Source organism: Lutra lutra, chromosome 7, assembly GCF_902655055.1.
Source record: "Lutra lutra chromosome 7, mLutLut1.2, whole genome shotgun sequence".
NCBI classification, from domain to species: Eukaryota; Metazoa; Chordata; class Mammalia; order Carnivora; family Mustelidae; genus Lutra; species Lutra lutra.
Window position 1 is genome coordinate 14,310,808 of NC_062284.1, and position 24,833 is coordinate 14,335,640.

The 24,833-nt window shown below is 42.8% G+C and overlaps 1 long non-coding RNA gene across 1 annotated transcript; it reads right to left on the reverse strand.

Moving 5' to 3' along the window:
* Nucleotides 1-558: 558 nt before the first annotated feature.
* On the reverse strand, nt 559-19,352 carry LOC125105533 (uncharacterized). The gene is made up of 5 exons (XR_007128929.1): nt 19,136-19,352; nt 12,898-13,089; nt 12,385-12,787; nt 9,625-9,859; nt 559-2,173 (listed from the first exon to the last, which is right to left on the reverse strand). It is a non-coding gene; the product is annotated as an uncharacterized LOC125105533 (long non-coding RNA).
* Between the last annotated feature and the right edge of the window lie 5,481 nt (nt 19,353-24,833).

Genomic DNA, 24,833 nt, shown 5'->3' on the forward strand with positions numbered 1-24,833 from the left:
CTTGGCCACGGATTGATCTGCTCCCACATCTCCCGTAGAGAACTCAGAGTAACAGAGCCTCCTCCATGATCCCCCCTCCCAAGCTTTAAGCAGAGGGGAGTGAGCTTCCTGTAACTGTTTATTTTGGAAACAGTTGAGGAAGCATCTGACTTCACATTTTCCCATTGTTCAGCCATATAATTCCTTGTATGAACTGGAATATCTTACAAGAAACGTTAAAATGAACTTGGGTGGCTTGGGAAGAGGCTGGTCTGTTACTAGTGAGATTATTGTTGTTGTTGTTATTATTATTATTATTAACATATGATCTTTGGCAATAAGGGTTTCTCCCCCTTCCCAAACCATATACCTATATTCCATTACTAATAATTGGAATGACAACCACCAGATCGTGAATGTTCACGGCGTTATAAAAAACTATTCAGGGGCGCCTGGGTGGCTCAGAGGGTTAAAGCCTCTGCCTTCAGCTCGGGTCATGATCCCAGGGTCCTGGGATTGCTCCGCATCGGGCTCTCTGCTCAGCAGAGAGCCTGCTTCCTCCTCTCTCTCTCTCTGCCTGCCTTTCTGCCTGCTTGTGATCTCTGTCAAATAAATAAAACCTTAAAAAAAAAAAAAACTGTACAAAGGGTTTGATGTAGATGTTCATTTAAACTTTTATCACATACCTCTAAGATACATGATAGTCAGTGTCTTTTGCAGATAAGGAAGTTGACGCACAGAGGAGAAAGAGAGGGCAAGTGACTTCTTACAGTCACTATGAGAGCAGCAGGTTGGGCCTAAATTCAAACCTATGTCTGACTGATTCTGAAGCCCAGACAGTCAACCACTTTGCTGCAGGCTCCTATCTAGAACTTGGAAGGCACTGTCCTGCTGAATAAATGTGAATGCTGGAACATAAACCCAGGGGATCTATACAGCTATGCCCCCAAACCCCAGGGTTGAAATCAGCACCAGAATCCCCAGCTCCCCTTGCATCTCCCATGGTGCTGCCTGCATGAGACACATGGCTAGGGGCATTTGTTTCGAAGTCCTGGTGGAGCTTCCATTTTCTGGGTATGTGTGGCAACATAAGCCTCCAGTCTTGGGTTGCAACATTGAGTTCCCACTGCAAGATTAGCACCCGTCACCGGAGGCCCCAGCAGAGCTGCAAAAGTTTGGGAGTCTTCAGCTCATGAAGGAGCAATGACAAAGGTCTACTCATGCTGTGGTTTTGTGATCTGATGTGGGATATGTTTCTGGAAACTTAGCCTCAAGTCTGTTTCTACAACAATCTGCCCCCCACCTCAGTGATTCTACGAGCTACCCATTTCTCTTATTAAATCCCTTTTCTGCCTAAACTTACTTGAGTCGATTCTATTGTTTGCAACAATACACACAGAGGAAAGACAAATGGACAGAATGCATATATTTGCCCTTTCCTTGGAATTGTTTCTCTGGTGAACTGTCATTCTATGCCACCATAGAAACTGTCCGACTTCCCCCAGAAAGCCCTGAGGTTATCCTATGGGAAATATATCTAACATCTCCCTTTATGGCGTGGGAGTCAGAAAACAGAAGCTTGGAACTCTGAAGAGCTTCTCTAGTTGACGAAAAAGGAACGAGAGCTTCAACTCTCCCAGTGGAAGCCTCATCCACAATGAATAAAGATCTGTTCTGTTATTGGCAGGTTTGAAAACATGGTTCTTTACAATAATGCCCAAATGCCCACTGGGAGTGAAAAACACGAAATCATTCACAATGGTTTCCCACTTCCCTAGACTTGTGTTTACTGCTCTCTGCTGATTCCACACATTTCCAGATAAATTCAGGCTCCACTTCATTTCACTAAAGCAAAATCTGTTCAGCTATGTCCGAGGTTGAGTAGAAAAGCTTCCCACTCCAAGGTTATTTGTATTCAAGCTCAAGGCATTGCGGCCAGAGCTGAAGAGTTGGAGTGTACCGTGGCTTTGCCCAAGGCCAAGCAGAAAGCTGAGAGCACCCAACCACAGCGGATACGAACATCCTTTGGGATACCAGGCTCACCAGGAGCATCCAGCAAACCATGGGCGAGGCAGAGAGGTAGATGAACAGGGGGGCATGCCACAGGAAAAGCTTGAGCCCAGTAGAGATAAGCAAGTGGTAGTGGGTGATCCAGGAGCTCAGACAACAAATAATAGTTCCATTTTCTCCCAACCTGAAAGAAGTCATATAGAACACGGTCAGACATAACTTCCATTTAAAGTTGCACTACAAATTCATTTAGCCATGAAGCAAGACAGAGTTAGATGCCTTAGAAATTCTTAATGTCTCTTTGGGGCCATAAATGTACTACTTAATAGCTTACTCCTCCAGAGTTTATAAATTCTGGTGAAAGTTGGTTTTTTGTTGTTGTTGTTGTTTGTGTGTGTGTTTGTTTGTTGGCTTTTAATAGCAACCTTCTGCTGTTCCTGAAAAATTAGAACACAAGACTGTGTTCTTGAAAAAAACAAAAGGGACGAGATACTTGACAAACTAGAATTTCTAAATTCCCTTAGAGAAATTCCAAACTATGGTGGGTTATGTTAAGCTCTAGTGTCTCCACTATGTTTTCTTTTTTCCCCCTTGTTAACATCCAAAAGGCAGAAATCCAACCTTAAAGGAAGCAACATATGATACAAAGGAAGTCTCAGATTGGAATACAGAAGGCAGTCCAGCGTAATTTTCAAGTTTAGGGAAAAAATATGCATACACACACACACACACACACACACACACACATTTTTTTAAATTTTTTTGCAGAAGTTACCAAATATAGCATTAAAATTTATGTACCCTTCAACTTCTGAATCTTATCCTATCCCCCCAAAGTCACTTGTGTGTTAGGCATGTTCATATTCCTGATGATACAGCAAAAGTGCACGATTTTTTATCTAATAGCTTCATTTCTAAACAATCCATGTAAGCCAGGGAAAATTGTATAGGCAGCCAAAATATATGCACAAGATTATTTCTAAGAGCAACAATTAGAAATAACCTACATACTTAGAAAGGGAGGAATTATTAACCCGTATTATGAAAACTATAATAAATCCTTACAATGAATGTTATATAATCATTGAAAATACAAATTTTGACGAATATTTGATAATGAAACTTGTTTATGAAGTAAAAAAGTAGCATCAACAAAACACATGACAGTGGTCTTAGTTTTTCCTCACAGATTTTATGTGAAAAAAGGCCGGAAGAGAAAAATGCCAAAGTATTTTCAGCCATAGAATTTTCAATGAGTTTCTCTTTTTTTCTTTATAGTTCTCCCAATTTTCTTTATTAATATATAATATTTTTTTGTGTGATTGGAAAAATCAGTAGATCTGCCTTATATGGACTGAAACAAAACCAAACACTAACCATACAACACTTCTTCCTTTCCTGACATGGTCTGACATTCAGAGAAGTGGTAAGCTCTTCTGACTCAAGGTAGATTTGCTAGGGGGTGGGGGTGAGGGGAATAAGAGGGCCATATTTGTATCAGTAGAACAATGTGGAGGATGGAGGTCACAGTGGTGAGTAATCTATGAAAAAATACTTTATCGTGAAGTAATTAGCTTCATATTCTGAGAGCAGCTTCTACAATGTAACAGAGATCTATTTGCCCTAAAGAAGGGCTACATTAGGATTAACTAGAAATTACCTCTTATATACCTGACAACCCCAGTTCTCAACTGTCATTCTCTCTTGTGGTTTTTGCTCTAATATCTCTGCAAAGCCCCCTTCTACTGTAAAGACGCCCATGTCTTCATGGGCCTGTCTTGTTTCCTGGGTGTTTACCATGACAGTCTCTGTGCCTTATACTTCTAGGTGAAAAGTCTGGGAATTTGGTCTTACAGTGGAGAAGAATAGTCAAGGGTTTTTTCCTGTCCCCCAAAATCCAATAATTCTAAATACTCCGTGGATTTAGTTGTGTACATTTATTTATTTATTTATTTTAAGATTTTATTTATTTATTTGACAGAGAGAGAGATCACAAGTAGGCAGAGAGGCAGGCAGAGAGAGAGAGGAGGAAGCAGGCTCCCCGCTGAGCAGAGAGCCTGATGTGGGGCTCGATCCCAGGACCCTGGGATCATGACCTGAGCTGAAGGCAGAGGTTTTAACCCACGGAGCCACCCAGGCGCCCCGCGATAAGTTTATTGAATGTGATGAGGAAGACATAGATGTTGCTGCTGACCATGATGATGATAAATGGCCCAGTTTCCTTAACTGTGAAGTGAGGAAATACTTATTTTACAGGGCTTGGGGGTAAGAAGATAATGAGAGGCTTGTAGAAAAAGTTCACAGTAGTGTCTGGCAATGAGTAACTTTTAAGTTATGTGTTCCATTGTGATAACTAGTTCCTGGAAAATAGATTGTTTGAAAGGAAGAAAGTAATACACAGCTCTGTGCATACAATGCCCATGGAATCATCCAGCGTAAGAGCATGGGCTCATGCTTGGGTCTGCATTTCTCTGTCGTGAAACATTGGCCAAATGACTGAATTTCTCCACACCTCACTTTCCCCCCATGTAAAGTGGAGTCGATAACAGTTCCTGGGGTGTTAGGAGGATTAGGCTGAGTAGCAAGGAGAAGGGCTGGCAAGCAGCAATCACGACAGATAATCACTAAAAGGTAAATATCTTCCTATTCCGACTTGTTTCACAATAACACACATGAAATTGCCCAGGGTAGAGCACTTCTAGCTCTGTGAAGTTTGCTCGGATGCCCAGAGTTAGGAGCTTTCAGCTCTGGGACCCCACACCCTACCCACAGAGGTTTCTTATACATACATGCAATCCCTCCGACTTTCCATAACTAATCCAGCTCCCGATGGTGCCTTGTTCATTTCTGTGCCCCCAAAACCTAGCACCCTGTATGTCCACACTAAATGTTTCATGCCACTAGAAACAGACTTACTGAGAAATACTCTTTGTGACTATGGACAATGGATTTTATTAATGTATAATAATATAATAAAAATTAATATTGTTAATATTAATCCCCTACCCCCCACCACACACACATTTAATGTACTCTTTAGGGAAATTTTGGAAGAGGGGACACATTTTACCTCACTCACTAAAATGTATTTAAAAATCTGTATTCAAACTTCTTTTTAATAAAATGTATATAAAAATGTTAGAATTCTAGCAATGAAAATTGTATCACTTACTGGAATTACTTTACTCTGCCTAATTAGAGAGACATTTCCATTATTGGAATTTGGACTTCTAAGAACTTATGCAGAAGCTATGTAACCAGTGACTTTTATGCTGCTAAGAAAAAAAACAAATTTCCAAGGGCTCTGGCTCACACTGCACATTCTGGGTAGGCAGAGCGGGGACTCCGTGGGAACACAGGAAAAACTGCATTGGACTTACAGGCCTGGGGCCTGGCTTCTGGATCAGGTGACCCTGGGGAAGTCACCGCACCTCTCCGGATCTGATTTCCTTCTTTGCATAGCAATGGGGCTGCCGGACCGGTCTAGAATTTAGGCTAAAATGGAAGGCAATTACTTCCGACTAATCCCGGCCCTATTTGGGGAGGGGGGTAGGGGGCTTGGCAAATGATAAGGAGGGAGTGAGGAGGAGATGCCTTTCATTCAATGAGTAACCTAAGTGTCTCCTGCTTGAAATTTCTGGACGAAGTTTCTAGATGCATCTAAAGCAGTGCTCCCTGTCTGCATTTTCCTACACAGTTCCGAGTCATTCTTCAACATCGCAGTGGACGTTCCCAGGCAAAGTCTTTCAAGCCGTTTAGCTAGGCACCACCGCCTTCCCATATCAAAGGGGGCTTCCTGCTGAGTTTGTTTACACCATTAAATTTCCTCACATGTAAAGCCGGGAGAATTTTTCCAGGTGTTCAAATTCCTGGAGGATGGGGAAAGTGCCGAGGCCTATATTAGATCAATACCACGCTAGAGTGAAACACAAAGAACCTTTTTCACGGTGTTGCCCCCTCTGGAGATCTTTATTTTGAAGGCAGTCTTGGCAGGGCCCACAGGGCCGGCTGTCACTCTCCTGGGACACCGACCGCCCGACCGGGGCGGTCCGGGAGCTCCCGGGCGGGCGGCCACCCCGCATACCCCCGGCACCGCCTGCAGCCGACCTGCTCACCGCGCAAGGTGGTCGCGCGGGGCTCACCTGCCGCGCGCACCTGTACCTCCCGGCGCGCGGGTCATCCGCGGCAGGGTCAAAGCGCGAGGGGGAGGACAGCTCCCCCTCTTTAAATAAGAAGAGAGGGCGATTCCAATCCCGAGCTACAGGTAGAAATGCGAGCGGGATCCTGGGCTTCTCCGAGCCAGGTGAAAAGAGCTGGCAAGGTCACCCATTCAGTCACCAGGTGGTGCATTTAATTTAAAAGGACTGTTAACCTTGTTTATACAAAATAACACCAATATGCAGAGAAGCAGTAAATCCATTGTCGTTAAACAGCGGGGAGCCGCCGGCGCTGGCAGCCTGCCCACCGGCGACGTGAACTCGGCTGGCACCGAGCGGGGAGCGGCGCGGGCCGGGCCGGGCCTGCGATCCCCGCCGGCCGCGCCAGAGAAGGCCCGAGCTGTGCCCTCGGTGCCCTCCAGATGACTCTTTGCATTCTTGTCAAATATATTTAGAACAAGAGGTGTCCACTTAAAGAGAAACATTTGTTAATCACTTCAATGCAGGCGCTTGGCCGCCCTCCAGTTTCACCTTTATAAATATGTAGGATCGGTTTCCAGCTAAGCAGGGGAACTCCGGAGCAACTTCTCTTTCTCTCCGTGTCCCCTCGAATTGACCTAAGGTGAATGTCCCTAGCACCTTATTAATTTCCGATCCCAGCGGGTTTCCCCGAGTCAATGCCAGCCTTCCATCGGAACGTTGACGGGGATGAATTAATGATGCCCGCAACCCAGAGAAGGAGAGTGGTGCTCCTTTAAGCAAAGGGGCAGATTCAAGTTAAATTCCTGGGGACTGCGGCGCTGGTGTCGACATCCGCCTTGTTTACCAGCAGCTGTCCCCGTTAATGACACTCTGATAACTTGCGGAGGCCGCCCCGCGGTAAGGGAGTGAGGCCGATAAAGGGGCCTCTGTGTAGATAGCCCAGTCCTGGACCCCGCGCCTTGTAACTCCCCTGCATTTGACAATCGCTGAAACTGTCGGGAAAAGGCAAACCCCGGGTGCCGAGGTTTTTCCTCTCCGATCTGAAGAGTTCACAGCGTCGACCCCGCGGCCGCTGCGGCCAGCACTCCGCGGAGCTGATGAGCGTCCCAGGATGGGGGTCCGGGGAAGGGGTACCAGGAGGAGAGGATGGTGGGCAAGGCCAGGAGGTCAGCGCTAGGCGTCTTGGAGAACTCTTCATTTTGTCCCGGAAATACTCAGGCGTCCCCACCCCCAACCAGGCTTGGTAAGCGACAGGGCTGGGACGAGGTTACCCAATTACTCGGCTTTAAGGGTCCATTCAGCACGTGGGTTGGCCGCGGGAGAATTGCTTTTAATACTTGGGACAATCTCCCTCCCGCTTCAGATTGTGATGTTGTAGGAGACCTGGCCGGGCATGCAAGCTGATATTCTGATCTTACAGCTGAGAAAACAGGTGTCCAGGAAGCAAAGGCGCTTGCCTAAAGTTCACTAGCAAGCGGAGTTGTAGGATGGGAGAGGGGTGGGGGGGGAGGGGGGGCAGGTCCCTGTCCACTATTCTTGTCAGACAGAGGGATACAGAATATTATACACATTTTATAATATAGCTACACAATATATTCCTAGAACATATCGTATGTATCTACATCAGGCTAGGAAGAGAAATTTAAATATTACATATATGTAATGCATATATGCATTATATATAATAGACATAAGTTTATATAAAGGTAGGCATATATCTTTAAATTTTCTCTTCCTCGCCTGATGTAATGGGCAGACAGGGGCTATCCCCGCTCAGAGAATGCCAAGGCTCCCACCTGGCTCAGATCCCATCCTGGTAGATCCCTGGGCTGCACTCCAGACCTGCCCCCACCCTGATTATTTCATGAATACAATCCATTTAAAGATCAACAGTCCTGGAATCCCTTAATCTTTTTCATGCTCTAACTAGTCAAGCAGACATACCTCCAATAAGGCAAATGCAGAGAACAAATTTACTTCTGCGTTTAGAAAGGGAAGATAATGTGAAACTAAATGATCGAATTTCCATTCACCTGTTTTCTCACCTGTGGGATGTCCCATATCCCACCCAAGAGATTTTGAAGGTGAAAAAAAAAAAAATTAAAAGACAGGCAAAGTATTTTGAGATGCTCAGAAGAAAGGTGTTCACATTTTTATCTATGTGATTTCCTCAGGAAAGTTCTTTTCCGTATCTTAAAGGATAAACTGCTATAATGTATTTTCCGGTGGCCCACAACAACTTGAAGATTATCACTCATATTTCCAGCCTGTAGGGACTCCACAATTTTCTCTTTATAGTAAGGTACTATAAAATTATTCTTTGTATAAAATTTAAATGTAACCCCTAATCTCTTTATTGGCATTTCTTTTTTTTTTTTTTTAAGATTTTACTTATTTATTTGACAGACAGAGATCACAAGTAGGCAGAGAGGCAGGCAGAGAGAGGAAGGGAAGCAGGCTCCCTGCTGAGCAGAGATCCCGATGCGGGGCTCGATCCCAGAACCCTGGGATCATGACCTGAGCTGAAGGCAGCGGCTTAACCCACTGAGCCACCCAGGCGCCCCTTTTTTGGCATTTCTTTATCAGCTGTGATGGGTAGAAGTGTACCCCCTAAATGAATATGTTGAGGTACATCTGAAAAAAGGACCTTATTTGGGGACAGGGTCTTTACAGAGATAATCAAGTTAAAATGAGTTCTTCAGGATGGGGGCCCTAATCTAATATGACTGATGTCCTTATACAGAAGGGAAATCAGACAGATACATATAGAGGGAAGAAGATGTCTTCCAATGGCCACAGAGAGGGGCCTGAGACAGAGTCTTCCTCATGGCCCTCACAAGGAGTGAGAGCTGCCAACACCTTGATTTTGGACTTCCAGCCTCCAGAGCTGTGAGACTCTAACTTTCTGTCTTTTAAGCCACCCAGCCTGTGATGCTTTGTTACAGAGCCCCACAAACTATCATGCCAATCACTTTAAAAAATATTTTATCTACTTTTTTTTTTTTTTTTTTGAGAGAAAGAGAGAGTGCATGTGCACAGGTGGGGGTAGGGGAAGGCAGAGGGAAAGGGACAAGCAACTGAGCAGGGAGCCCAATGCAGGAGCTCAATCCCAGAACCCCAAGATCATGACCTGAGCTGAAGGCAGATGTTTAACTGACTGAGCCACTCAGGTGTCCCTATGCCAACCAATTTTAACCATCTCACTAACTTCAAAAATCCCCTAGAATCGATACTTTAAAAACTTATAAGACAATTTAGATGGCTTAAAATTAGGTGTTATCTGTAATGGGAGGCAAACAGAACTAATATTTATTATATATCTACTCGATCCTGATCAAGATTTGGGGAACTTCATATATCTTTGTTCATTTTAATTGTTTAACCATGCTTTCAATAATAAAATTTTATCTAATTCAATAGAAGCACATTTTTTACAATGAAAACATTTACAGTAAACATGAGTAATTTAAATGTGTACCAATTATAGGGATTGTACCTTGCTTAGCATATTTCATCAAATTACATATTGTAGAAGGTAGAATCTTCTCTTCATTATGAGCAATGCTATTTGTTTTTGAATTCTTCTCCATCATTTCACCCACATTTTTTATGTATAATTGATAGTTGAGAAGTTTATAGTAGGTTTTGTCAAGGACCCAGTTGTGAGCAGAGATTACAAATAAGCACAGTCAGTCGAGAAGGTTTATCAAGTAGGTATTCTGGAGAAAGTCCTAGAAGGAGAAAGGAAAGATACAGAGGTTGAAGCTCCTACTCCTGTCTTTGGGTAGCTAGGAGTTGAACTGGTTAAAAAAAGGTCTAACAGCAAGTCAAGAAAGCAAATTAAAACGATACTTACCGGGACGCCTGGGTGGCTCAGTTGGTTAGGCAGCTGCCTTCGGCTCAGGTCATGATCCCAGCGTCCTGGGATCGAGTCCCACATCGGGCTCCTTGCTTGGCAGGGAGCCTGCTTCTCCCTCTGCCTCTGCCTGCCATTCTGTCTGCCTGTGCTCGCTCTCTCTCCCTCTCTCTCTGACAAAATAAATAAAATCTTAAAAAAAAAAAAAAAAACAAAAACGATACTTACCAACAATGCCTCATCAATCCAAAAGAAAACAAATTCAAGACAGGGGACCACAGATCCCATATACCAGCAACTCTAAGTCCCAAGTCAGACCAGCTATCCAAGCATCATTGTTAAAGGCACCATCTTTCACTCCCCAGAACGTCCAGCTTTAATGGAAAAAGCTTATAGTAACCCTACCTCAGAGTTTCTCAACCTCCGGGCTTTTCACATTTTAAGCTGGCTAAGTCTTTGTTGTGGGGGGCAGTCCTGTGCTTTGCGGTATGTTCCCCGGTCTCCCTCAATCGATGCCATTAGCATGGCTCTCACCCAGTTGGGACAGCCAGAACTGGCCTCAGATATTACCAAATGTCCCCTGGGTGGGGAACAAAATAACCCCCAGTTATTTTGCTAGAGAATCACTGTTCTAGCCCAAGATTATATAAAGGTTAGAAGAGGTATGTTCAGGAATGATGATTAACAAAACTACCTTGAAAAGGTTCAGTTTCAACACGAATTAACTGAAGACAGAGGAGGACATCCTGCACATATAAGGATGAAAATGGACTAGAGCAAGTTGTTAGAAGGACAAGAGAAGGAAGTCACCAGGAGTAGATCGGGGCATTAAACAAGCGAAGCAACCTGTTTACCAAGCTATAGCTCTACCCAAGTACCCATCGAGAATGTTTTAAAAATCAGTGTGTTGTTAAAATTGCTTAATTCGTGGGCATTCACAGAGGCTTTGAAGAATAGAGAAGGGGGTTAAGACTCACTCCTCTTTACTTTAAATTAATCTTTAATTAGTGTGGGTGTTTTCATCAAAATAAAGTGATCTTCATCTGCTTTCTTTCATTTAGTTGTTAGGCAATCACGTCAGATAAGAGGTTTTCTTTCTTTTTTTAAATTTTTTTTAAGATTTCATTTATTTATTTGACAGAGATCACAAGTAGGCAGAGAGGCAGGCAGAGAGAGAGAGAGGAGGAAGCAGGCTCCCTGCTGAGCAGAGAGCCCGATGCGGGGCTCGATCCCAGGAACCTGAGATCATGACCTGAGCTGAAGGCAGAGGCTTAACCCACTGAGCCACCCAGGTGCCCCAGATAAGGGGTTTTCTAAACTGGTTGATGTTTAATTGAGGTCTATCAGTATGACTCGGAATATCAGCTATGGTACAATCCCTCAAAATGAAGACTTATATCTTCCTGGGGCGCCTGGGTGGCTCAGTGGGTTAAAGCCTCTGCCTTCAGCTCAGGTCATGATCCCAGGGTCCTGGGATTGAGCCCCACATCGGGCTCTCTGCTCAGCAGGGAGGCTGCTTCCCCCTCCTCTCTCTGCCTGACTCTCTGCCTACTAGTGATCTCTGTCTGTCGAATAAATAAATAAAATCTTAAAAAAAAACTGAAGACTTAAGTTTTTAATTTTTGTTTAAGTCTCTCCCAGGCCAGGATATTCAATATCTAGATACAGGCTTTCTTCCCATCTCATTTCAATCCCCCTTCTTCTCTAGAGGACTCGGTAAATTCAGCTGACACATGCAGCTAGAAGGAAGTTATCTGGTTACAAGGAGATCACCATGAAGACATGAGTGGTATCGCTTATTAACATCACCTACTTTTCTTTGCCCTCTACCTCATTCAGCCAACTGGGGGAAAATAAAATCCTCACAGCTCTGGGCTTGTGGGAGAGAATATTCATTTCAATGTAATCACCTGGGATTTGTACGAAGGAGAATTAATATGTCCACAGAGAGAGGTAGGATGCAAGCTATGCCAGAAAGTATGATTTTTTGCCTGTCCAAGTTAGACCGGCATTGTGCCTTACATCTACGATTTCAATGCATCAATCCCCAAAACCCAGAGGTAGGAGATGTTTTATAACTCCACCACTCAGGTGAAGAAAGGGAAGGACGATCAAGAAACAGCTTGCCCAAGGTAACGTGGCTAGCAAATAATATGGCTACAACCCATACCCGGGTCTACCTTATCTTTCCACTAACACAAGTAATTCAAAGCACACTTAGCTATGTAACTTAAGAAAACGAGGAGATCACATTCCCAGGCTACTCCACAGAAGACAAGGTGAACCCTAGGTCAAAGAGAGGTACCAAGGCTTTCAGGTTCCCAGGATGCAAGTTCGCATCAGCACCCTGCAGTGTGCTAAATGACGCCCCCTCCTCCAGGAGCAGTAGCTGAACATTACCTTGTTGTTTGAAAGACTTAATGACTCCAGTTCCAACCCTCGGGATGTAAACATTATGCTAGACTGTGGCTTTAAATGATCATTTCCAGCATAGATGATATTGCAAAAAGTTCAAGGAGAAGCAGACGAGTTCACTGGGATCTGAGCCCAGGCGTTTTTCTCTTGCTCGTGCTTCCTTGCGTTCTCAGAGGACACAGCCAGCTCTGCCCCACTGGACACAGTCTTATTCCTGGGTGGGTCCCTGGACTACGTGCAGAGCACCTCGTGGAAGATCCCAGGAAAGCAAGCGTGCAAGGGGGTGAGGAGGCTGGAGGGTTTCACATGCTGCCTCTTGTCCCTCATGTTTCCGCTCATCCCGTAGTTCTGGGAAAGGGTTTGCAGTAGGAAGGTAGATCGGCCCAGTCTGTTTCCACGGGAAAACAGGAATGTGAGGGAGCCCTTAAATCTCGTGACAGGGCCTGTAAACATCTAAATGTATGCTGATATCTACGTATTGTTTCGACAAATACTTACCCACTTCCCAGAAACAGAATCTGTCTTTGTAGGGCAGAACAGAAGCCACCAGGGGGCAAATACAGGAGGTCAACGAATTGTCCAGGTCGAGGAGGTGGGATGGTTTATACTGTGTCCACTCCAGGGTCTTCCCAAGGAGATAAGATGAGAGCAGAAAACCAGGTAAAGCACAGGAATGACACAGAAGGGTATCTGTGGGAAAAGAATGTTCCAGAGAGAGGGAACCACAAATAAGAAAAAAAATCCCCACAGAAGGAGGCCAGTGGTGGAAGAATGGAGGAGATCATCAATGAATGAACTACTGAGATAGGTACTTCATTAATCTATTTTTTTTTACTTTTTTTTTTTACTTCATTAATCTTAACTGCTATATAGTATTCCTTGTAGGAATAAACTGTGTTCATGAATTCATCTGTTAGCAGACATTCAAGGTTGTTTCCAGTTATCATTCAATGTCATAAGCTATGAGGTACAGGGTGTCATTTTTTGTAACGTAATACACCAGGATGTGGAATTGCTCGTCATCGTGAATGAGATTCTGCTGCTTCAATACATATTATAAAATTATTCTCCACAGTGATTGTTCTAATCTACAGCCCCTGCAACAGTATATGAAAACTCCCCTTTCCTCATGTTTTCTCTAATATTTGGTGTTACCAGATTCTTTTTTTTTTAAGATTTTATTTACTTTATTTATTTAACAGAGAGAGACACATTGAGAGAGGGAACGCCCCCCCCCCCCACCACCAAGCAGGGAGCCTGATGAGGGGCTCAATCCCAGGACCCTGGGATCATGACCCCAGCCAGGACACATGCCTAAGGATTAAACCACCCCAGCACCCCTGTCATTGTCATTTTAATCCGCATCCCCATCATCACAGAGCAAGGGGAAGGGGTTCATTTTTTTCCAAATATTTCTTGTTGATTCAGGTTTCCTGTTTCAGATTGATGTTCATATCCTTTGCTCATTTTTCCAAGGGCTACTTATCTTTGATTAATTTTGAAGACTTTTTTAATATGTCCTTAATAGGAATTAGAAGTATTAAAATCTATAATCTTAGAATGTAGTTGTTAAAAATATTATGGGATGTCTGTAAACAAAGAGAAGAGTTTTCACAGAATAATTTTAATTTAATCAAATTCATTCATCTTTTTCGGGATTACACTTTTCATATTTAAAAAATTATTTCCTCTCATGACATCATAAATATATTCTCTTTCATTTTTGTTTAAGAATTTCAGGGCCCCCAGGGGGCTCAGTCACTTAAGCATTTGCCTTTGGCTCAGTCCATGATCCCAGGGTCCTGGGATCAAGTCCGGCATCCGGCTCCCTGCTGAGCAGGGAGCCTCCTTCTCCCTCTCCGTGCCGCTCCCCTTGCTTGTACTCTCTCTCTCCCACTGTCAAATAAATAAAATCTTTAAAAGAAAAAAGAATTTTAAAGCTTTGTTTCCTGATTTTAAGATCTGATGTTTATTTTTGTATATCTATATATGTTTCCTTTCAAAAGCAAGCCTGTTCTCTCTCCCACTGGTGTGTAATACCACCTCTTATCCCCTCCCCATGTCTATGAGGGTCTGTTTCAGGCATCTCTAGCCTACCACCAGAACAGTGTTTTGAGGATGATAGCCTTAAAATAATTGCATCCATAAATGGGTGTGTGCTGCTTATTATTCTTTCTCTTCAAAAGCACCTGAGCTATTTTGGGCCCTGACTCTTTAAGATGCATGAACTAGTTCCATATGAACTGACTAGCTCTGTGGGAAAAAGAAAAAAAAAAAAAAAAGAAAAAGAAAAAGTTGAGATTTTAATGAAAATTTTAGATTAGTTTTAGGATAATTGATCTCTTTAGGAAAATAAGTCTTCTCATCTATGTACTATATCTCCATTTATATAACTCCTTTTTTGTGTCTTTTCAATACTATTGTATCATAATCTCCATTCAGATCACCTATTTCTTTTCTTAGATTTATTCTTCAATATCTGGTGGGTATTGGGTATGGAATCCTTGGAAGATTACATTTTCTGATCAGTTAGGCTGGTATTTAACCACACAATTAATTACATGTATTGATATTTAAAATTTGACCTTGTGTCGGTCAAATTTCCAAAATTCTTTTACACTATCAAAAAAAAAAAAAAGAAACTGTCTATAATCCTGATCATTTTTTCATTCTAATAATATGGTTCATATTTCTTTTACTTATATAATGTTATATCTAGGACCTAGAGATAGTAATAGGGAACCTCATTGTCTCTCCTTTTCTGCACTTTGAAGGGAGTATTCATGATACTTTTACCTCAAACGTGATTTTTAAGTGTTTGTAAAAAGATTTATCAAATTAAGAAAGTTCCTTTTGGTTCCAAAAAGCTCAAGGAATTCTGATAATACTTGTGGAAATTCAATTATCATTCCTGGACTGGTGTTAGGCATGAAATGAATGTGGTCCATTCTCCATCAACAGAATGATAAATAGTAACAATATAAATGTCTAAATGTTCATACTTTTTATAGATGACATACTTACTAATTGCTCTTCTGTGGGCTAATATTTGGGATTTAGTAGTAGAAGAATGTAACATTTTCTATAAAAACAGTCTCTTTGGATTTAGAATAGTCTCTTTTGAGCATCATCACTAGCGTTTAGCTTTGACCCCTGCGAGCTGGACCTCTACCTCTTGTTTCACAACAGCAATGTGGAGAGCTCAAAAGGCAGAAAATTATACATTAGAAAATTCTCACACAAAGTGTAAAGCTGGAAGACTATACTAAGTTCTGTTTTTTGTCTTTTTAAGATTTTACTTATTCATTTGACACAGGAGAGAGATCACAAGTAGGCAGAGCAGCAGGCAGAGAGAGAGGAAGGGAAGCAGGTTCCCTGCTGAGCAGAGAGCCTGATGCGGGGCTCGATCCCCGGACCCTGAGATCATGACCCGAGCTGAAGGCAGAGAAATAACCCACTGAGCCACTCAGGTGCCCCCTAAGTCCTGTTTTCAAATCTCTTATTCTAACAGCAGCTCAGAAATAACTTGGGGGTTCAAGAGGTCTATCAAAGTAAGGTCCACATTTCTAGATTAATTTACTTGAAATAAGTATATTTTTCAGTAACTTTGTTGAAAGGTCCAAAAATATTTACAAGTCTTTATTTTGTTTGGATTTTACTATGAGTCACACTCACTTCTCTAAGGATGGAAAATGACTTATTTTTAGCTAAATATAACTGAAATTGGAAAATGATACAGTAACTTAAAAACTTCCAGGAATGCGGTATACACTGTTTGCAGGAAAGTGAGAAAGAGAGAGACAGGATTACTGGAAATATACTGGGGTAATCCACAGAGTCAAAGAAATAACTAAATGAACAAGGTACCTCGAAGGGTCTCAAGGATTAGAGCCAGAGGCCCAATACCATTTTCTCTCGTTCTCACCTCTTACATTCATCTCTCATGTTTCTCATCTCTGCTTCTCTCTCTGAGCCTTTCACCAGTAGTGGAGAACTTTCTCCAGTAATGGAGAGCACAGATGTCCTGGATAATGTCTGAGAGGTTTCCCAAGATCACCCTGACTTTCAATAATTCATTAATAGAGGACTCCCAGGACAGAAAATAGTTGTTATACTCGTGGTTATGGCTTTACCACAGAGAAAGGCTATAGACTAAAATCAGCAAAAGGAAGAGGCACAGAAGGCAGGACCCAACACATGCTAAGGCACGGAGCTTCCAACTGTTCTCTTCCAGTGGAATGATGGGGATAGAACATATTACTCTTGCGGAGACAGTCAATTATCATATAGTTTCACTTACTTGTGGAGCTTAAGGAATGACATGGAGGACACGGGGAGATGGAGAGGGGAAGTGAGTTGGGGGAAATCAGAGAGGGAGACAAACCATGAGAGACTGTGGACTCTGAGAAACAAATTGAGGGTTTTGGAGGGGAAGGGGGTGGGGGTTGGGTGAGCCTGGTGGTGGGTATTAGGGAGGGCATGTATTACATGGAGCACTGAGTGTGGTGCATAAACAATGGATCTTAGAACACTGAAAAGAAATAAAATAAAATAAATAAAAATAATAAAAGAAAGAACATATTACTCTCAGTGACAATATGTGGCAACATGTACAAAATACTGTCAACCAGGAAAGCTCACTCAAACTTTGTCATCCAGAGTTTATTAGGAGCTGGCTATGTAGAAAGGCTGGTCACTCATGTAAATAACTTAGTCTCTAGTCCCTCTAGAACTAGGACTGTACCACATGGCTCAAGGCCTTCCACCAAAAATTACATGGTTAGCATCAGATATCTGGTCTGGCTCAAGACCTCTAGGTAAACAAAGACACTCTTATCAGGCAGGACCTTCCAAGGGTTTAGAGATTACCTCCTTAGAGCTGGGGGCAAATGGTCCAAACTCTCCGTAGGCAAGGTTAGTCCTTCATTGCACATCCTGAGTCACGACATCACGTCTTTATCAACCCAGGAAGGAAGAACTATATTCTCTGCTAGTTGCAGGAAAACCAATCCCAAGAAAGAATTCTGACAGGTCCTGCTTGGGCCACATGGCCCCCCACCCCTGCTCTGTGCCAGTCACTCTGCTTTCAGGGAATGGGGAATATGACCCTCCCAATTTGTGTCACCTGTTCTGCTTTGAAGTCAGGGAACTGGGCCAGTTACCAGAACCATCTCAAGGTGTCAATGAAAATAACTACAGTTATTGCAACAACAACCGTGGATATTAAAAAGGGAGAAGGCATAAAGTATAATCTGGTTCTTCTTGTTTTGTTTTGTTTTTTTTAAGATTTTATTTATTTATTTGGGAAAGAGGGAGAGAGATAGCGACAGAGGGCATGAGTGGGAGGCAGGAAGAGGGAAGGGGAGTAGCAGACACCCTACTGAGCAGAGAGCATGGGACACGGAGTTCCCTGGGACCATGACCTGAGCCGAAGGCAGACGTTTAACTGATTGAGCTACTCAGGCACTCCTGGTTCTTATTTTAGATTAAGTTTTGTTTGCTCAATCTAGGGATCCATAGATCTAAGGCAAGCAGGTATTCTGATAAGTTAGCCAATTGTCTGTGAGAGATGAGATAGATGCAGTCAATTCTTTTGAATTTGTGCTATCAGCAGGAGAAAATATGTCAAAACAGCCACGTAAGGGAGATTTTTATTTTTTCACAATTTTTGCCACTCTAACTATAACTCAGACTGTTTTCAGAATGTTTGTTTTGTGCACTATGATTCCTGCTTGTGGTTAGAACTAAAATTCCAGTTTGATTATTATAAAACTCAAAAGTATTATGAGTTTTAAAACAACAGGAAACTATTAGAAATTTGGATTTTAAAAATGTCACATTTTTCATAGGAACCATTTCAATTATTACCCTATGGTTTAATTCTGTACTTATTAATGCTTTTAGAGAGAATAAACCTTAATATGGAAAATTCTGGGTACTGAGTACTGAGAAGCTCTATCACACTGAAAAGAAATATGTCCTTAAAAGCATTCCCTTAAACCCATTTCCTGTAAACAAAATGACCCCAGATATTCCTTGAAGTGATTTATCCAACTCAACTCTGGTAATAGAGGTTCCTGAGATTTAAAAATATATATATATATATATATTTCTTACTCAAAAAAAAAGTCCTAGATTTAACAGGGTGTCATAGGACATAGGTCTGTGGCTCCTGTTATTTTAACTGAGTTCATTAAGAAACTAGACTCAAAGTAAATATCAGTACATAAATAAAACTACCTACGTAGGCAATGTACTTGGCTGACTACAGGCTAAAAAAAATAATAACAATAATTATTATAATTAAAAATCACCTAGCCTCACAATAATCCAATTTTCGCATACTTATTTTACAAATGTGAAAGATGCCTGTCAATGAGTAGCATGCTCTTTGTGGCCCCAGGGCTTTAGGTAATGGGTGTCAATGAAGAGATTCAAATTCAAGGCTCACTCCAGAGCTCTGTGTTTAATCAGGTCACCTGAGGGAAACAAGGTCACCTCAGGAAATCATTATCGGGCTCAGGATCCCCTCAATACTAGTTCTGTACCACACTCAACTCAGGGCTTTCAGAGGTCAAGCTGATTTTTCCTATGATCCCCCCATCTGCCATGACCGTCCATGGGTTACAACCTTCACGCCTCTAAGCACATGGTGCTGTGGAGAAGGTGGAGAGGAGGGAAGAAGGAAAATTGTTACCTCTGGAGAGGGACAGTTAAGACTCAGTTCAAATCTTACCTTCTCCCCAAGCCTTCCTGATTGTCTCAGGGTAAGAGTTGTCAACCACCTTGCCAAAGATCTACCAGGTTCTGCTTGGCAGACAGCCGGAGTCTCTCCATCTCATGGCTTCCAAGGCCTGTGAATGTTAAGCTTCATCTACTCCCCAACGGGACAGGCCCCTGTCACAACGCAAGACACAAACATTATCCATGGCCACGGTTTCATTTAGACCTTGTTAGCGGTAAAGACAGTTCTGATAACATTTTTTAAACCATCTAGTTATTTATACATTTTCAAGAAGTTGTATGTTTATTTTTCTTAGTGGCTTAAGTTCAATTGTTGCTATTTATCTCGAAGTAAGACTAAATATTTTTATATTTGGAATGACAAGCTGATACGGCCCAAATTCTTTTGCCTCGCCAAATTCCAATTTTTTTATAAGGGTGCAGTTTGCAAATTTATTTTGGAAAGGCAAGTTGCCCCAGAAAGCCATTCTCAGGCTAAGTGGATTTATAAAGTCTATATTTTTTTTAGGCTGTTAATCCTTTTTCCAATTCTGTAATGCTCATAACATATTAAAAAAAAAAAAACAAACAGGAAAAGTAAGCAGACCCAAGACATGCCAAAAATAAAAACTTAAGGTTTCAAGTCTTTACAGATTGTCTGTTTTCTCATTGGTATTTCAGAAAAGTTTTATTTGAGAAGACAAAATAATTCTATCACCAGTGATATCTTGAGTTCACAAAGGGACTTTTTTGTAAAGCCCTCAAATTAACTTTTCATTTAGTTTCAATGTAAGTAAGTAAAATAAATAGATGACAATAATAACATTAGCACGCTTCTCCAACACTCACTGTGTATCAGACACTTGACGCCTATCATCTCATTTAATCCCCACAGAAAGGCAATTTTAATTACCTACTTACAAAGAAAGAAACTGAAATTTGGAGAAAGGGAGTAACTGGTTAAAAGGAAAGAGAGGTGATTAGGATTTAAAGCCGGGTTGTACATCTCTAAGCGTAAATACTGCCAAAAGGGGGGCTTATGGCCAAGGCTATCCTGGGGAGTGCGGCCTGGAGCAGAGCCTCCCTCCCTCTCCACCTGACCTCACACCATCAAAGGCTAAGGGTCACCAGCCTGTTGTCCATCTGGTTCATGTCCATCCAGGAGAGGATTAGAGATGTGTTATTCTTCATGTAAACCTTTCTTTGGACACTAGATTCAGCTCTGATAGTAATAAAACTACACACGTTATTTCAGGTTAAGTCATTAGAATTAGACCTTCTTTTTTAAGACCTGACTTGAGCATGAAACGTTGTATCTTCAGGCCAAAACTGATTCACGCGCAGCAAGGATTATACACCGCTCCATACCCCATTTAATGTTTTCTTAATTTGGTCTACATAGGATCATGGAATTTAGAGTTTTGAAAAAGACCTGTGAGATTCATTCTGTGAATTTCAGTAGAGGAATTTACTTCTTTCTGATTAAGAATTTACTCTAACTCTCGGAAGATGTTTTTCTTTTTTTTTTTTTTTATTTAATTATTTGAGAGAGAGAGAGCATGAGAGAGAGGATAAGAGGAGAGAGGTCAGTGGGAGAAGCAGACTCCCTGCTGAGCAGGGAGCCCAATGTGGGACTTGATCCCGGGACTCCAGAATCATGACCTGAGCTGAAGGCAGTTGCCTAACCAACTGAGCCACCCAGGCGCCCCTCTCGGAAGATGTTTTTACACTCGATTTCAATTGGGTTGTTTTTATTGTGATCTCTATCACTTATGTTATTCTTAAAGATTTTTTTTTTCCAGACAGAGAGAGAGAGATGACAAGTAGGCAGAGAGGCAGGGAAAAGCAGGCTCCCTGCCTAGCAGAGAGGGCTCGATCCCAGGTCCTTGAAATCATGACCTGAGCCGAAGGCAGAGGCTTAACCCACTGAGCCACCCAGGCGCCCCCGCCGATGTCATTCTTGATGTACACACACACTTACCATCTGGAATCAGATTTGCACTACATCCACAAATACTCAAGAGTTGTTTATTTCTACCCCAGACAAAAATCACCCTCTATGTTAAGTACATGGCATCCATGTCCCAGATTTTTCCAAGTCTGTGCATCTCTCTGGCTTCTGGCATGGGACGCGCTCAGGTGAAATCCTTCCCCTAAGTGTAATCTTATAAATGAGTGAGAGAATTATCAGCTTCATCTCTAAACACTAGTTTCACAGTTTAGGCTTGCGGACACCAGCTGCTCCCTAAATACAAGTTTGTTGAAATGATGGAAGCCCCCAGTAAATACCCAAATCTATTGTTTCCAAAATATCTTTGGAATGTGACATGTTTTTAGTTTAATAATAATTAAGTAGACTCTTGGACTCGATACCATGTTTGAAGAAAGACTTAAGTAGTGATAACAGGTATCATACACCCACAACACAGCCCCACACCCTGAGCTGTCTTTGATGTCCTCAAGTTCAGAGGCATTTAATCGCGGAGAGCTCTTCGAGGCAGAAATGTGCATTGCCCGTCATTCATGCTCCCCAAGCAGAAGATCTAATTTCTGGCCTTCGGTTCCCTCCTGCTCACCTCTGGGGTCTCCTTTGGAATTTTCCAGGGTTCTTCTGCTGCTCTGCACACGTGGAATGGGGTTAGAGCTACACACTTCCCATCAGAAGCAGCTCTGGCTGGAGTGGGAGCTAGGAATGGCTTCAAGATAGGTAGATATCTGCCCACATTTCCTCTAGGGCGCAGATCTAGGAAAGGCAAAAACTCTGTGTCGAGTAAGGGCCTTACCTAAAACTGCATCTGTACCTCACCTTACAAAGGAGAAAAGAAAGATTCTGGGCCCAGGTTCTCAGCCGTGGATCCAGCAGAGTCCAGATCTCTGGGTTTCCTGTCCAGGACACCATCATGTATAATAGGGACCCCCAAATCAGGGGTCCTTGTAGTTCTTAAGAATTCCCAGAAGGAGCAGTAGAAACCCTACAATTTTTTTCCTACCTTCGGAAAAGCCTAGGAAACCCCACATTTATCAAGGAAACCACACAATGTACTTAGTAAATGTGATGGGGTGTTTTTCAATTAATAATATTCATGGGGAGTCAGAAGCAGATAATTAAAGTGGCCCTTGAACTACAGCATATAACGTGCGCGCTCAAGAGCTGTGGGAGAACGTGAGTTTGCACGCACCTATTTCACACCCCCCGCGGGTGGATATGCGTGTGTATGGGCCAACTTCACAGAGATCAATAACCATTCCCCCGTGGGTCCCTGTGACTGCGGCCACCCCCTTTGGGAAAATGCCTGCGTCGGACTGAGGTCAGGGGCACTCAGATTTCCATAAAATGAACTCAGCAGAAGTCAACAGAAAGGCAGGAGAGGCGAGACAGGAGACAGAGAACACACAAAGGAAGGTCTCCGAATTTCTCAAGCGCCCACTTGTTTTCTTTTCGCTTTATGACACCTGACCTCACCTGATCGTACACCTAGATTCCACTGCAAAGTGAAGAGATTTGCTCTGAGGCCGGCTGACGGTTTCCCTACACAGCCCATAGGGAAGAAAAAGGACCCCAGTAGTTCTTTTTCAAAAGGGATATAGGCAAACAGGGGAGTCTCCAGAATTGCCCCCCCACACACACACACCCCGCAGTCAGCCCGGTCTGTGTGGGTGGGGTTCAGCTTTGCGGATCCCAGGTGAACTTGGAAATGGGGCATAGGACCTGGATGTTTGCTGCTCGTTCTTTCTCCAGGTATCCACAAATGTGATCTCTGGTCATCGCCCTGTGCTCTGCTGCAGGGACAGCTGCACGAGAGGGGTCCCAGCACTGACAGGGGCCTCACTCCCCGCGCCGCCCACTCCTCCCCGTGGCCCCCGCTCTTGGCACGGCGCTGCGGAGCAGATGGGCACGAAAGCTTCCTGCCAGGAAAACAGTATGTCTCTCGTGTTAGTAGTTTAGAGGGAAGCTCACCATCCCCAAATTCCAGCTGAGAAGTTTGGATCCTATAGTTCTGTGCCTGGAGGAGGGAAAATGTGGCTACTCTAACTCTTCATTCGTATCTTTTTATTTTTCGAGGATTTATTCATGAGCAGGAAAAAACCCACGACTTTCACAGGAAGTGGAGATTAAAAATAATTGATGCTTAAAACTTGAACGTTAGAATTTAATTTTCCAGATAACTTTTCTCAGTGCCAAAGAACCCCCCTTTTCAAAGGAAATATTAATTCAGAGCCTCAGTGTATAGCAAAAATAAACAGCCAGGGTGTTTTATGGAGAGGGGCTGGGCTGAAGAAGGATGAGTCCTCACCCTCCCTCTTTCAGCCTTCTGGGGCTTGGAAGAACACTTTTTTTTTTTTTTTTAAAGATTTTATTTTTAAAGATTTTATTTACTTATTTGAGAGAGAGCACAAATGGGGGAGGGGCAGAAGAGAATTCTTTTGAGCAGGGAGCCCAACCTGGGGCTCCATGTGAGGCACGATCCCTGGACTCTGAGATCATGACCTGAGCCAAAGGCAGAGGCTTAACCGACTGAGCCACCCAGGCACCCCAAAGAAGAATACCTTTTAAGAGGACTAAAAGGCACTGATCCCTGTCAAACTGGAAATGTCCCCTTTAAGGATACCCATATGTATTCCTATCAAGCATGTATACCTAGAAGGAATAAATGCATAGATCTCAAGGCTTGTGGATAGTACATAAATAATTAGTTCTTGTGCTTGCATGGGGATCCATAGTAGGGAAGAGCATTGTGTGGCCCTCATTACTCTGTGAGCAGGCGTAGGCCAAGGTTCACTTTTTTTTTTTTTTAAGATTTTATTTATTTATTTGACAGAGATCACAAGTAGGCAGAGAGGCAGGCAGAGACAGAGCGAAGAGGAAGCAGGCTCCCCGTTGAGCAGAGAGCCCAATGTGGGGGCTTGATCCCAGGACCCTGGGACCATAACCTAAGCCAAAGGCAGAGGCTTTAACCCACTGAGCCATGCAGGTTCACTTTTAACTGCATTCACTGGGCCCCTGACATGCAATGAACCCGAGAGATACACAGCTGAAGCCCAGCAGAGCATGATTTACCTGGCCTTGAGCTTCTAGGCCAATCCAGGGCCTCCTGGAACAAGGAAATGAAGGGCCAGATGCCTGTAACACAGCAGCTCCCCCAACTCTATAAGGCTTTTCTTACCAACCCAGACCAGACTGTACCCCTTACTCCTGAGATGTTTTCAACTGAATTCAGAAGCAACCCACCAATGTGCTTGGTTTGGCTCTCCCAGAGTGTGATATGATACGAGACATAAAATGAACCATGCATATGAAATGAAATGTACATACCAACTAAAGCACACATGTGAAATATGCATATGTAAGATAACCTGGATATATATAAAATAATATGCATATCTAATATATGTATAATACACATAGGCATAATTTGTGTATAAATGCATATATATCCAGGGGTGCCTGGGGGGCTCAGTGGGTTAAAGCCTCTGCCTTCAGCTCAGGTCATGATCCCAGGATCCTGGGATCGAGCCCCGTGTCAGGCTTTTTGTTCAGCAGGGAACCTGCTTCCTCTTCTCTCTCTCTCTGCCTGCTTCTCTGCCTACTTGTGATCTCTGTCTGTCAAATAAATAAATAAATAAATCTTAAAAAAAAATATATATATATATATATATCCAGTATTTTTTTTAATCTAGAGATTCCATCTTTTAAAATTATAGAAAATGTT